Consider the following 14,554-nt stretch of genomic DNA (forward strand, 5'->3'; position numbering starts at 1 on the left):
AAGGTCCCAATGGCTGTTGTCATTACTGTTGGTTGGTTAGTAGTATGGGCCATATGGAAACAGAAAGTGATTTGTTTTAACTCAAGTTAAATTGTCACACATTTGAAATGGCCTGGCAGAAAGGAGTGGTAAGAGATTGGGCTGGGCCTTCAAGGATGGCAGTAACCTCACCAAGGGAAAGCAGGGTGGAAAAGGAACTAGAGGAGCCAAGGGAAGTAAGGATGTGCTCGTGGGAGAGTCGAGATGGCATCCCAGGATGTGAGTGTGAAAATGGAGTAAAGTGATCAAATGAGATGGGGTCACATTTCAGGTATTTCTGTAAGCCAGGAAGAGAGTAGATGGTGATATTAGACTTGTGTTCTCCAGCCTCCAGCTTCACAATCACAGTGCACCTTTCAAAAAAGTCAGTGTCGTACACAGTTTTAGGGAAAATATTGCTTAAAATCAGGCACTAAAAACATACATGGATATACTTTGGAGTAGAATACAAAGTTCACATTGCCAAATGCTGTGACCCTTTTCCCAGAGCATCTTTCTGGTCCTCTGAGCATCTTTAGGTCCCCCTCTGAGAGCCAATCTGCCTCTGGTCCAGTAAAATCAGATGGTCAGGTATCATTTATATTGGCCTATACCATGGCATTTTTGCTGAAGTCACCAGGCCCGAGGTTCAGTAGCAAGACATCTGTGCCCTCCCTTTTGTATGCTGACTTGTCACCATTCTCCCATCAGCCTTTAAATAGCATTATCATGCTGCTTTATGAATGAGAAGATGAAGTGTGACATGCACTGTAAACACAACCACTGTGTTCTTCAGAGCATGTGCCTGGGTTAGGAAGTATTGCTGGCTGGTGGGAGTTCCAGCAGCCATATTCCTGCATGCGGACCTTTATCCTGAAAGGTGCTTCATGCTGCATGAGATTTTCCAGCCTCACAGAAGGCATGCTGACCTTCTTAATTCAATTCTCTAACTCCTGTCAATTGCTGCATTGCTGGGCAATATTTCATGACAGCTTCAGCTCTATATTTCTTATGAAGAATTTAACTGAAGCAAAACAGAATTTAGATGGACAATTTAGCCTTGCAAATCTCTGAGTGTCTGTGTATCTGTTTGCTTCTCTCTGTTTCTCTGTCTCTCAGTTTATTTTCAACATTGACTCACTAATAAATACAATCACAACTTGAGTGAACAAATCACCTGCTTTTATGTAGTGGTGTTCTAAATAATAAAATATTCCTTATGGTCAAGGAACCTCCTGAAGCCGTCTGTCTACTTTCAACTTCCTGAAGACTCATGAGTAATTAATGAAATCATTAAGAACGGTTCCTAGTGATTGACACTCTTCTGGCAGCCCTAGTCTCCTCTTGTACTTTGTGGAAATGTCACTGGCTCCAGAGGCTTGATTTGGGGGATGTACTGGGGAGGTGGGGAGAGAGGGAAATTAATTACATCAAATTTTACACCATCAGTTTGACTAGGAAGCTGTTCCTTCATGTTTCTATCCTTAGGAAGCTAGGCTAGGAAAAGTTGTAACCTTTCATTTGTGCGGTACTAGTAACAAGATTTTAAAGAAAGCTATCCCATTAATATCGTGCTTGCATTAAAATGGTATTGAGCAGCTCAAGTCAGTAAGGGTGTAATGCAGAAAGTAATCATCTTTCAAAAAACGTACCCCCTGTTTTCACACATTTCCTTCTTTCTTGGCATTGCCTAGATTTATTCTCCTCTTCTCCCTTTTAGGAACAGAATTTGGCATAAATAAATGATAGCTGAGAAAATGATATAAACAGAGGAGTAAATGCTGGGTTTCTCCATTCCTCACTGAAGGCCGTGGCCATTGGTTGTCCTGAGTGGCTGTCCACAGGAAAGATGGTAGCACTGGCAGCTTATGTTTAATGTGTGTGTTAATAAAGACACTCTTATTCTTTCCTTAATTACCCAATTCACAATGGATCAGGAACCCTCTAAGGCCTTTCATATTCTCAATACACTAACACTGTTCAATCAACAGACAACTTTGTCAGAGTACCACCACAAAACGAAATTCAGAACATTTCATACCCCAATGAATTTAAATTGTATGGAGCTGATATTTAATACAAATGCAAGTGCCAGTGGAATCTACATACTTAATATGCATTCTCCAACTCACAGAATTAAGCAGTTGATCTATGGGACACAAAGGGATCATCCTTCTCTCAAAGAGAATATGTTATGACCAACAGTGTAAAAGGCACTGACATAAACAACTGTTTGCAGCTCATTTTCATTCTCTCTCTTTTCTCTCTCCCTCTCACCTTCCAAATGCAAAAAATACATGTAAGAATATGCTGTTTTAGACAAAGCATTGTAGAAAATCACTTAAAATGTTTTTTTTCTTCAGAGACAATTGAGCCTTTGATAGGTTCTCAAGAGAACTCTTATAATTTAGTCTCTCTTTCTCTCTCATTTTCCTTTTCTTCATTTGGTGGTGAGAGGAAGAGAGCACGCAAATACAAAGCTTCTCTTAGAAGTGGAAGTCATACAGCTTAAATTATAGAAGTGTTATTTATGGGTTTTACACCATGGCTGAACACCCAGATTTTCTATGACAGTGTCAATTTTAAATGTGTTTCATTTCATCATTGAACCTTTGTATGAATTTCATATAGATGAAGCAATTATTTTTCTTTATCACTTTTTTTTTTTTTTGCCAGTCCTGGGGCATGGACTCAGGGTCTGAGCACTGTCCCTGGCTTCTTTTTGCTCAAGGCTAGCACTCTGCCACTTGAACCACAGCTCCACTTCTGGCCATCTTTTATATATGTGGTGCTGAGGAATTGAACCCAGGGCTTCCTGTATATGAGGCAAGCACTCTTGCCACTAGGCCATATCCCCAGCCCCTTTTTTCTTTATCCCTTGTCCTTGTTTTAGATTTCTAATATGTGGTCACCCTCCTTTCAGCTACTTCAAATGCAGGCATTATGGAAACAACTACATTTTTGGAGGTGATGATGATGGCATAAAGACCATGCATCCTATATCCTTTCATTCCCTGAGATGCTTGAAGGAGAAGGCAGGCACTGTGTGAAGAGCTGCCTCATTTTCTAGAGAGAAGACAGAGGTATTGAGGGCCTGGTGGGAGTTCTGAAGCTATGTCATCTCACAGTGCTTAGTTATGAAGTTTTCTCTTTTGCTCCTGGACTCCAGGGGGGCCCCTCCCATTCTCTTCAGCCGGGTGAGCAATCACAGTGGGGGTGGTGATCCCACAAGGCTCAGAGCTGTGCACTGTAGGCTTTGAATTGAGTTCTAGGAGTCAGCCCAGTTACTAAGTGCTAGGTGCTGTCTGTGGAGTTATAAAGACATACATCACACCATCTCTGTCCTTACAGAGCTCAGAATACATTTAGGGAAGTCAAGCATGTATCTGTGAAATAGAAATTCACCCAAGCAAGTGGTGGGAGACACACCACTTGCTACTGAAGACGGCTAAAGGGAAGACGGCCCCAGGGAGCTGGGGGAGGAGTATAGCCTTGGACTATAGCCTCAGAGAGATCTGGAATCCTACTATGGGAAGATCAAAAGGCCATATTATTAACCTGAATGTTGATTTTTGCTATTTTTTTCTGTTTTGGGGTGCTGGAGGTGGAATCCGTACAGATGCCAGGCACCTGCGCTCCACACCCCCAGGTATGGAACTTGATTTCTAAGGACCTTTCTCCTATCCAAAAACAAACCAGGTCTGTTTCTGCTTAACTTCCAGTATCAAATGAGATGGGGCGTAGGATAGCCTAGTTCTAAGAGCTTTCTTTCTAAGACCCTTTAATGTTTTTTCTTTCTTTTCCTTACTTTCTTTCTATATGATGATTACATCCATCCATCTAGAGGAACAGGTCAAAGAGTGTGCATTGTGTTTCCATGATGAACAGGAAAAGCAAAGCTGTCCACGAGGCTGCAAGCTGCTTGCCCACCCCTTCTCCAAGTCTAAGCTATTTTTCTGAGACAGGTCAATGTAAGCAAAAGTGAAGGTCGTGGAAAAAACCTTTAGGTTCCAGAATACCTGTCCATCTACACCTCCTGGTGAGAACCTGAGACCGTCCAGCCTTTTCTAAACTTTAAGGGTAGCTCTTCTGAGGCTCTTTGGATGGGGTGCAGAGGGAAATTGTATTCTCAGGTTATATTAAGAGGGATCAAGAGGTAAAGAACTGACAGATAAATTCCAGTCGAGGCAAATAATACGCTCCCCCAACACTATCTAAAATGACCTTCACATGCCCTCCAGGGTGTAAAATTATCACTTTATCCCTTCAGCCCTCACCCTGGCTCTGCCTTCCAGAGCCTTCTCTCACCAACAGGGCCCCAGGTTTTAATTCTCTCTACCCTCAGGACCTTGGCCAGTGACAGGGGTGGGGCTGGGGTCGGGGTTAAGGCCAAGAATTGTTGCCACGGGCTCTGTTTTGTGAAAGTTAAACATGCAGGAGCAAGAATGTGATTGTTCTCTCCTTCCTCCCTCCCCCCTCCTCTTTCTCTCCCTCTCGTTTTCTCTCCCCCCCCCATCCCTTCCCCCCCACCCCTCCGCGTCCTCCCCCCCCCCCACCTCCACCTTTCCTCACTTTCCCGCGTCCCTCCTCCCGCTGGCCTCGCAGCTCTGCCCCCGCACGGGCCGGAGGAGAGCCTTACAGGTTGTCAATGGAACATGGAATTATTTCCTTTGATGGCTTAGATAATAGTAGGAGCTACAGCCGTGAGTGAGGCCGGCGGAGACCAATGCGGCCCGGCCCGGGGTCGGGCAGCCAATCGCGGGAGCCGAGGGCGGGGCGTCGGCGCCAGCAGATAATTGCTAAGTGCATCGCTAGCACAGTTGGACGGAGCTGCCGAGAGGTCTGGTCGCAGAGCCGGGAACGCGCCACCCCAGCCGGCTCCATCCTCCCCGGCTCGGCAGGGCAGCGAGCCTCGGGACCTCCGGACCGACCGCAGCCCCTCCGCTCCGCCCGCGGACAAGGTACCTTCGCCCGCGCCCCGGGGTGCTGCTCCTGCGCGCGCGTCCTGCGGGGCTGCCAGGCTCAGCGGAGGTGGAGGGATTGCGGGAAGAAAAGTTTAAGGGAGGGAAGGTGACAACGGTGGGAAGCCACTGTCTTCTGTGTGTGGGGGTGGGGGTGGCGGGGGGAGGTGGGGGGGGGTGGGGAGGGGGACAAGCTTGCCATTCGGAAAACTTCTACTCTGTCAAGAGCTGGGCTTGCTGACTCTCCCTGAGCCGGGCTCAGGTGTGTGGAGATGGGGGCTGGTCTTGGGCCAGGCGGCCTGCAGGTTGGGGTGTAGGCTCAGGTTTGCTGGAAGAGGAAGCCAGATCCTGCGATGCGCTGCGTGCGAGGACCTGGAGCCTGGCGTGGAGCTGGGACCCACCCGTGAGACGCTGGCTGGCTCGGGGAGACGGGATTGGTGGTTTGGGTCCTCGCCATGGGGTCTGTCAGGTCTACATTACCTTGATGTCCCTTCCCCAAACTCGTATGACTTTCCACTCAAGTCTTCCTCCAGCTTCCATTTCCCTCTCCCACTGCCCCCTTGCCCTCTGCTCCTTTGATTTGGTGGAAGAAATGCCCCAGGGTGTGGGGACCGGTGCTGGGGACCTGAACAGCAAACCTGGGTGTCACACAACTTGGTGAGAAACCAACAGAAACCTTCTTAGAGGACAAGAAATCACTTCGTTGATTAGCTCCTGAAAACTCTGCACGACTTTCCAGGTTTGGTGTGTCCTGAAAACATGGACAAGGGGGTGCGTTTTCCCTCCTGGCTACCTTACACCTTTGCTAGAGCAGGGGCCAGCCTCCAGCCTTCCAGAAGCCCAGGGAGGCCCAGGCAGGTGGAGGGCCCAGCGGCTGGGGGCCGGGACCTCGGTGGCAGGAAGACCGGGCTGAAGTCACCGTCCCCGCTGCTGTGGATAACCGCTCTGCAAGTGGAAAACCTCAGCTTGTCCAGCCCAGCAGCATCTTGAACATTCTAGACCGCCGGACCACAAATGCCTCCCGCCTGCTCTCAAAATCACTTTCGGGTGCTGGGGAAGTGGCTTTCGCCAGTTCCGCCAGGTGTTCCCGAGTGGGGAAAGGCAGCTCCTAGTTTCCGAACTTGGAGAGGTGTGCAGCCACCTGTACCTGTGGACATTACAAGCCTCTGAAGCCTTGGGGTGCGAGAGACTCCAGTGAATTGTCTACCTCTGATTTCTGTCCCAGACCCGAACCGGGGAAGGCCTCTCTCTCCAGCAACACCTCTCCCCTAGGCCGCTTCTACAAAGGTTTAGACGACAGACAGTTCCGCTTTCTGGCTCCGCATATTGCTTTCCCTTTTTAATTCTTATTTTCTTTCACCAGCATGCAACAACAGGTTTTCCTTCATGTCCTTTCAGCTGCTATTTTGGGTGGGAACTGCTATTATGGAAGCTGTACTCACAATGGTTAAAAAAGAAAAAAAAAATCACTGCCTGACTTTTTGTTGTTGGTGGTCAGGATCCAGTCAGCTTTCTCTTGGGCACATGCTGTCTGGCAGTGAGCAAAACAAACTTGGAGCACTGCATATCATGACGCCTTTATGCTGGGGTGGGGGAGATGGATCAGAAATGAACTTTTCTCATACTTGGCATGTGGCATGTTTGGTCAGGGATCCGGGGCCTTTGTGGTCCCCCGAGGGCATGTGACCCCCGAGAGACCAGGTGTGGCAGCAGCCAGTCCAAGGAACTCCTCAACCTAGCCACCTTTATCTCCATGAAGACAGTCACAAATTCTGAGTTAGAGGAGAATTGGGAGCAGAACAGGGCTAGGGGTGGGGTCAGTTTAATGGATGCTAATCTGTTAGATGTCTGTCATGATAGAGAACATTAAAAGTAAGGCATTGAAAACAGCTCCTGATGGTGACTCATGCTCAGAGGGAAAGGCTGGGTGGGGGAGGGAACCCAGGGAGCTTTGTAAAGTACAAGTGGGACATACTAGAGCGTTTGCTTTTCCTCCCTCTCCCTCCTCCTCATTTCTCTTCCTTGTATTTCCTCATTTGGAACAGAGATCATTAAAATAACAACTTCAGCTAAAAAAGAAAGAAAGGAGGAACAGAAGTAGAGAAGCTGAAGAATAATAGACAAAACCCCAAACAGGCTCCTCGCAGCTTCACCTTGGGTGGGGTGGAGTGTGAAACCCAGTGGCCAGCACCTCGGCTGTGATCCAGTTTGGAGAATTGTGTTGCTGGTGTGAGGCTGATTAACTCCTTGTGAAACGGGTGGCTGTGTGGGAAGGGACTGATTGATACTTAGGAAATTAAATTTGTTGTCATTTTAGCAAACACAATAGCTTTAGTCAGGACACTGGGCAAATACCTTTTAGAAATCTAGCATTTTCTTCTTTCCCAATTGGAAAGCCTGGATTTCTGTCATTGAGCTGCTGTGGGATTGAGGGGTTGCATTTCTCTGCTTTTCTAGCCCAGAGTGATTTATTTGGGATAGCAAGTATAAGTCCTACTCCTAATTTTCTGATCCGTCCCTATCACCCTTCCTGTCATCTCTCTTCTTGATAAACACATCAACAAATAATCTCATTGCCAACCCACTTTGATCTTGTCATTTTTTTTTTTGCCCATTTTACTGTTAAAGAAAACTATCCCCTGAACGACGTTTGAAAACATATTGAAAATTCTAGCAGAGGAGTGTCTTTTTGTCTTCTATCTTACAGTTTAATTTTGTGGGGTTTTCGAGGGCACATCAAATAAGCAAGCTTATTGGGTTAGGTGTCTTGGTCAATGTGTCACAATGTCTTTTTTTTTCTGGATATACGATCTCCCCAGTTGTCTTTGGAGAGGGTGTGTCTAGAGGCTCAAAACAATCTGGAAAAATCCCTGAAAGTTGTCAAGGTTGGAGCACAACGTGCTCCTGTTTATTCAAGATAGGAAGAAGGGCTGGGGATATAGCCTAGTGGCAAGAGCGCTTGCCTCGTATACATGAAGCCCTGGGTTCAATTCCCCAGCACCACATATACAGAAAATGACCAGAAGTGGCGCTGCGGCTCAAGTGGCAGAGTGCTAGCCTTGAGCAAAAAAGAAGCCAGGGACAATGCTCAGGCCCTGAGTCCAAGGCCCAGGACTGGCAAAAAAAAAAAAAAAAAAAGATAGGAAGAAGTCTGCTTTGAAACTGAGACTTTGAAATGGGCTCCCCACATTCACATTTTCTCTTTCCATTTTTCATTTAGAAAAGTCTCCTAGGCAAAAATGTATGAGCAAATACTTCATTGGACTCACTCATCTTTACATTCACATACTCCTTCCTTCCAACCAACTGGGGAGCTATTTCACCTTGAAGCATGTACCTGAGTAATCCTCATCTGTTAGGCAGGCGTACCTCTCTTTCCCCTCTCCCCTCTGGTTCTTCCTTTCTATCATTTAAGGGCACCTTAGATGAGATTTACTTTTAATTGTTCATCTCACTTCAGGGAGTTAACAGGAAACACCAGGAATGCTGGGATGGCCTTTGGGAGTTGGTCCTGTGGGAGCTATGAGGTAATCCTTTCACCAAGTTCAATTCTACCACGGCCCTCACAGAGCACCTGGCAGCTTCCTTGTAAGCCTGCATGAGACAAGCAGGGTCAAGGTGTCCGAGCATGGGGTTGGGGTAAGAGCAGTCCCATCAGGTGCAAGCCCTGCTCCACAGGGCTCACAGCCCCTCCCCAGCCCCCACGCGCCCAGATTGACCTTGGAAACATTAGCAGACAGTAGGATTTGTCTGCCGTCCTTCTGTTTCTTTGTTCATGTCTCACCTTTGAATCTATCAATAGTTGGTAAAAATCAAATCTGTTCATTAATACTAGGATGCAAATAGTTAAGCATTGCCACTTACTAAGCATTTGATGTTTACGTTATTTTCCCATATTGCGGATGGAACTGAGGGCTTCACATATGCTAGGCATCACTCTACCACCGAGCTCTAGCCCCAACCCAGTATTTGAGCTCTTAGTGGAAATTTCAGACATCTGCTAGTGGGATAGGGGCGTGCTTTGGTTTTCAGTTAAGGGTGATTCTGCTTTTTCCTTCATCGAGGATAGGCTGTGGTCACTCAGGCTATTTTCTGGTAACATTTGAAGCCAAAACCAGGCTTGGTGACATATACCTGTATTTCCAGCCCTCAGAGAGACAGAGGAAGAATTGTGAGTTTGAGTGAAACCCTGTCTCTACAAAGTATGTGCTTAGAGCTGGGTGCATGGAGCCTGCTACCTTGGATTTGACCTTGGATATTATCTGACTTTCAGTTTCCTCCTAGGTGAAATCAGGGACTATGTTATCATATGTCCTTTTTTGCTCTTATTCTTGACACCAGGTCCTACATCCATAGATGCCATAGTTCTGGGTGACTTGGCACGTGCCCCTCATTCATTCTCCAGTGTGGCCACAATGACAGTGATGCTTTCAGAGCTACAATCATGAAGGCAGGTCAGAAAGAATGGTGGATGTTATGCCAGAAGAAAAACAAGCTGAGGGGTGATGTCATAACTGATTTTGGTTTAGGAGGGGATGTTATATGGAGGATGGCGACCAGCTGTTCTCCATCTCCAGTAAGGATTGAACTAGAGAAAATAGACAGAAATTGCAGCAGATGGACTTAGATTAGGTATGAGGAAGAATTTTCCATCAGCAAGAGTTGCTTTTTTTTTTTTTTTTTTCTTTTTTGGAAAGGGAAGGTTGTGGAGTGTCTGTGATGATCCTCAGGAGGAAGAGCCAAATGACTGTGTGAGGAAGTGAAGGGGAGGGGCCTCAGAGCCTCTTCTGAAGAGGGTCCCCTTTTTATTTCTCTGGAACCTCACCTGTAATCTAGGGCTGCTGAGGGGACTGAAACTCAGCATCCTTCAGGTGAGCAAGAAAGGCATGTGCTAACTTATGTTCCCTTCTCCCACCTTGGATGTGCCCTTCTGTTCACTGCCACCTCATTGGGCAAATAAATCCTTGAGGACCTCCTATAAAACTGGATCTTTCATTGCCATGTGGCAAATGAGGCCAAAGAAGTTAGAGAGCTTGGAGGCATTGCACAGACCGTCAACGGCCGAACTGGGACCAGAATCAAGGTCCTCCATCTCCCTAGTCAGTATTGTTTGCTTTGTAGCTCATTTTCTTCTTGTTTCCAAATTGAATGGACGATTTGCATTCTCGGTTTCTAATATCTCTCTAACCAAATGGCAGTGACAGACACCTGCTGACTCTCTGTGCCAAATTCTGCATGACAGACACCTGCTGACACCAGAGCGCCCCTTGCTGATGTGTGTCCTGCTCCACCATTGTGATTTGCACAGTGCACTCTTCAGTCCCCAGTCAGAGGCTGGAAGAGGACTGATTGCTGTACTGTATCTGGAGGATGAATTCTACCACAAAGAAGATGGCTTTATGATTTTTGAGAGGCAGCAGGGCAGACTATCCAGGAGAAAATTGAGACAGAAATTGTGGGTGAGCTAAAGAGCAGAGGTTTAGGGGCTGGGCTGTTTAGGCAGGCGCCCCAGTGTGACATGGGCTCAAAGAATGGGCAGAACTTGGGATGATGAAGAAAAGGAAGGATAGATGGAAATCAGAGGTCTCTAGGGCCTGTCTATGGAGGATGACACAGTCTGTCACCCATGTAGAGAACCCTGAGAAATACCTCTAATAGGCAGGCTAACCCAGGGGGATCTTGCCCCAGCCAAGATGTTCCAGCATGCATTTTTGTCATTGAGAATGACATTCAGTGGAGTTCACACTTCTGTTCTCAGTTTTAATGCCCTGAGTTATACTTGAGAACAGATGTGTTAAATGAGATGAAGATGTGTCCTGGATTCAGGATTCACCATGGTTCTCATATGTGAGGTACGCATTAGACGCTTTCCTGCTGGAAAAAGGAGTTCCTAAGTGGGCCTTGAGAAATGCATAGGATAATAACCAGGTGGAGGTAGAGAGCCGTTGGCAGGGAAGGAGTTAGGTTTTCAAGAATCAAAAGCATGAAACACTAGATATGCCAAGATTATTGGGGTGTTACTGAATCTGCACACATGAGGCATGTTTGCTGGGCAGGGGGGTGGGGAGGCTGGACATAAGAAGAAGTAGGGTTTGTGGGTGTTTTTCAGGAAGGGATGGACTAGCAGGCCAAATTAAAGGGTAGAGGGATTTTAGATAGCAAATGACAGGGTCATGCTTGTGTTTAGGAATAATAAACTTAGGGGTTACAAAGTCTGGGTGAATGATATTTGGTAGGAACAAGAAGGGAGGGGCTAGCCTGGGATAGAAGTTATTTGATGCTCTATTGGTAAAAAAAAAAAAAAAAATATGAAGGCCTGACAATGGGAAATGCAAAAGAGGAGAAGAAGGAGTGGGACTAGAAGAAGACGACACTCTGACTTTATAAGTTACAGTAGATCAGGCAAAAGAAGAGGGATTATTCATCCCCCAGAGAAGCTGACAAGTGACAAGGAAGGTCATGCTGTTAGATAAGAGAGAGAAACATCCCCACTGAAGACAGAATGATAGAAAATGGGTTTAAACTAGAGGAAAAGGATGTAAGTGAGACATTAGAATTAATGCTTTAATGGAAAGGATTGTTAGACATGGGAGTAGGGTCATCAAAGGAAGTTGGGGACTAATTCTTTCTTTCTATAGAAAATTGGGGGGGAAAAAACCAACCCATCTTTTCCCTGGTAGAAAAATGAGCGAAGAATGTGAATAGATAGTTCAGACACATACAAAAGAAATAAGTGGCCAGAACATTATGTGAAAATGTCCAATTTCAGTCATCGTTAACATGTGAAATTAAAACCAAGATATCATTATCTACCTAATAGATTAGCAAAAATGAAGGATGATAATATCCTAACCAGAGATGTTAAGAGAATTGTTGGGAATGGACATGTATAGACTGAGCTGGGGGGAAGATAATTTAAAAACATGGGAGATATGTCTCAAAAAAAATAGGCCCTTTGAACAAGTAGGCAGTTTCGGGAATTTATCCTAAGGAAATAATCAGATATGTACACAATAGTTCTAATCAAGAATATTCCTTTCAGCATTATTCATGATAACAAAACATTGTATGGGGGATTAATTAAATCTAATATGGTTCATCCCTAAAATAGAAATCAAGGAAGCTATTTAAACTACAGTGAATAATATATAAGCATATGGAAAATGCTAATAATATATTAAGTAAAGATTTAAACGTAAATAGAGTATAATTGCAATTAAAGTAGAAAATGTGTGGAGTCCTGAAAAAAATGGAGCAGAATGCAATGTATCAAAATCTTAACAGCATACACATTTTTAATTCCTTTAAACTTTTTGAGATTTTCCTAATTTTTCTAGGGGAAGCATGTGATTTTGCAAGCCAGCTACATGTATTTTATTTTATTTATTTATTTATTTATTTATTTTGCCAGTCCTGGGCCTTGGACTCAGGGCCTGAGCACTGTCCCTGGCTTCTTTTTTTTTTTTTTTTGCTCAAGGCTAGCACTCTGCCACTTGAGCCATAGCGCCACTTCTGGCCATTTTCTGTATATGTGGTGCTGGGGAATCGAACCCAGGGCCTCATGTATACGAGGCAAGCACTCTTGCCACTAGGCCATATCCCCAGCCCCAAGATACATGTATTTTAAATGAGACATTGCAACAAATGTTCAAGTGGCATGTAATAATGTTGTACATGTAATAATGTTGTAGGCTTTGTGTTCATCATGGAGTGAAGTCAGGCCCTCCCTATGTCCTTGTGTGTGTGGTGAGAGAAGAGGAATGCACTGGGCTTCTCACATAGTCCTCTTTCAGGGCTTAATCTCCACACCCCTGCAGGGAACGGCCACTATAGGCCCTGGGTCCTTCTCCTTCCTACCTTCCTCATCCACATCATCCCAGCTGGGCCCTGTCACTCACAGTGGTCAGACCTGACTCAGCCTTTCCACTGTTGAGTTTCCATGTACCACGCGAGAGAAGTTCAGGATCGGGGAGGCTATGGCTTGACCAGGACTACAAAGCTAGTGAGTACCTTTGGAACGTACAAAGTCTAGGAACTTTACGTGCCTGATATCATGTTCTTTCAAAGCACATTCGTCAGGCTTCCACAAGAAGCATACAGCCCCTGTCCTCCTTTTCTCGGTATTGTGGCTTGAACTCAGGATCTTGGGCTCACTTGGCTTTGCTTGCTTTGCTCGTGCTCAACCACTTGCACTCTGGCCCAGGTTTATGCTGGTTAATTTTAGAGATGGAATCTCACGGACTTTTCTCTCCGGGCTGGCTTCAAACCACAGCCCTCTGAATCTCAACCTCAGTCGCTGAGATTACAGGCATGAGCCACAGTCTCCTGGCTTCCACTCTCCCTTCTTAATTAGAGCAGATTCAGTGTTCCCACAGCTATCTCATTTAGAACAGGGCTATGGGTACTGAGGGCTCTGGAGAGCAGCCCTCTGGCTCTGCCTCCTGAGAGTCTCGTTTGTTACTGCAGGAATGCTTCCCACTGTGGTTTCCTTTGTTGCATAAACTCCAAGACAGCCAGAGCCAGCCTGCTCAGAGTGGAAGTCACAGCTGGCTGGCTTCATGATGTATGCTGGGGCCACAGGGGGGCTCTGGGGCGCCTTCCCACAGCAGGGCAGGTGGTAGTTCTGCTGGGCACACCCTTGGGCTCTCACAAGCTTAATTGGGAAAGTGGACAGGCCTGCTGGAAGACAGCAGTGTGGGCCTCCTGGATGATTTGCTGCTCTATTTATTTTAATAAGAACGTGAAAATTTGTATGGTGTTTTGTATGCGCAAGCCTCTGAGGTGGGTGAGAAGGTGGTGTGATCTCCTTTCTTTCTGGATTTTCCAACTTGATACAGAAGAGGCATAGGCACAAGACCAAGGCACAGAACAAACTAAATTTCTGCCTGTGACTTCCACTTTGCCTGGTCATCAGGAAGGGCTTCCTGCTGGCCTCTGTCCCGGGCAGAGGAGGGCTTGGATAGTACTAGCTGGAGAATCAGCAGCCATACCTGTGTAGTGGCCTTGGGAACAAAGATGCTTTCAGCTGAATCTTAAAGTGTGAGGCTGAGTGTAGGTGCCAAGAAAGATGATATCAGTGAGCACCGAAGGATGGGGCTGATTGGCATGGCGGGAAGGGTATTCCCTGAGTGAGGGGAGGTCCAGAGCCCAGGAGTTGACAAAGGAATGTGGGTTTGCAGGCGGGCTGATGGTGAGAAGTGCCCTGGATACCCAGTGGCCCAAGCATTGCTCCCTTCTAAGCAATACCTTCTATTCAGTGTGGCTGGGAAAGGAGCGTAGAGAGGGAAAAACCAAAGGCTGGGCATGAGAGGCACGCTTGGAAATGCACTCGCGGAGCCTCTGGGCATTTTGTCTCTTCTGCTATTTGTCTTGGTTTTGTGCCTGCTGAAAAAGCAACTGCCTTGCAGGGTTCCAGGACAATTGGGATGGTTGCTTTACTGTCAGCCCTTGACTCCATGTTGGAAACTTGAAAAAATTGGGGACAATAGAGGAAATTTTATGAGACCATATGAAAAAAAGAAAAACTTTAAAATGAGGACAGAGTTAGGAGGGAGGGGGATGCCTCAGAGGGATGG

The 14,554-nt window shown here is 46.2% G+C and overlaps 1 protein-coding gene across 2 annotated transcripts in view; it reads left to right on the forward strand.

The window, feature by feature from the left end:
- The first annotated feature begins 4,851 nt into the window (after positions 1 to 4,851).
- Positions 4,852 to 14,554, forward strand: part of Zmat4 (zinc finger matrin-type 4) — a 400,198-nt gene continuing 390,495 nt past the window's right edge. For both annotated transcript variants that reach the window (XM_048330717.1, XM_048330718.1), the window contains exon 1: positions 4,852 to 4,979. The gene's annotated coding sequence lies outside the window, so the exon portion shown is untranslated. The remainder of the gene's footprint in view (positions 4,980 to 14,554) is intronic.

Source organism: Perognathus longimembris, chromosome 21, assembly GCF_023159225.1.
Source record: "Perognathus longimembris pacificus isolate PPM17 chromosome 21, ASM2315922v1, whole genome shotgun sequence".
NCBI classification, from domain to species: Eukaryota; Metazoa; Chordata; class Mammalia; order Rodentia; family Heteromyidae; genus Perognathus; species Perognathus longimembris.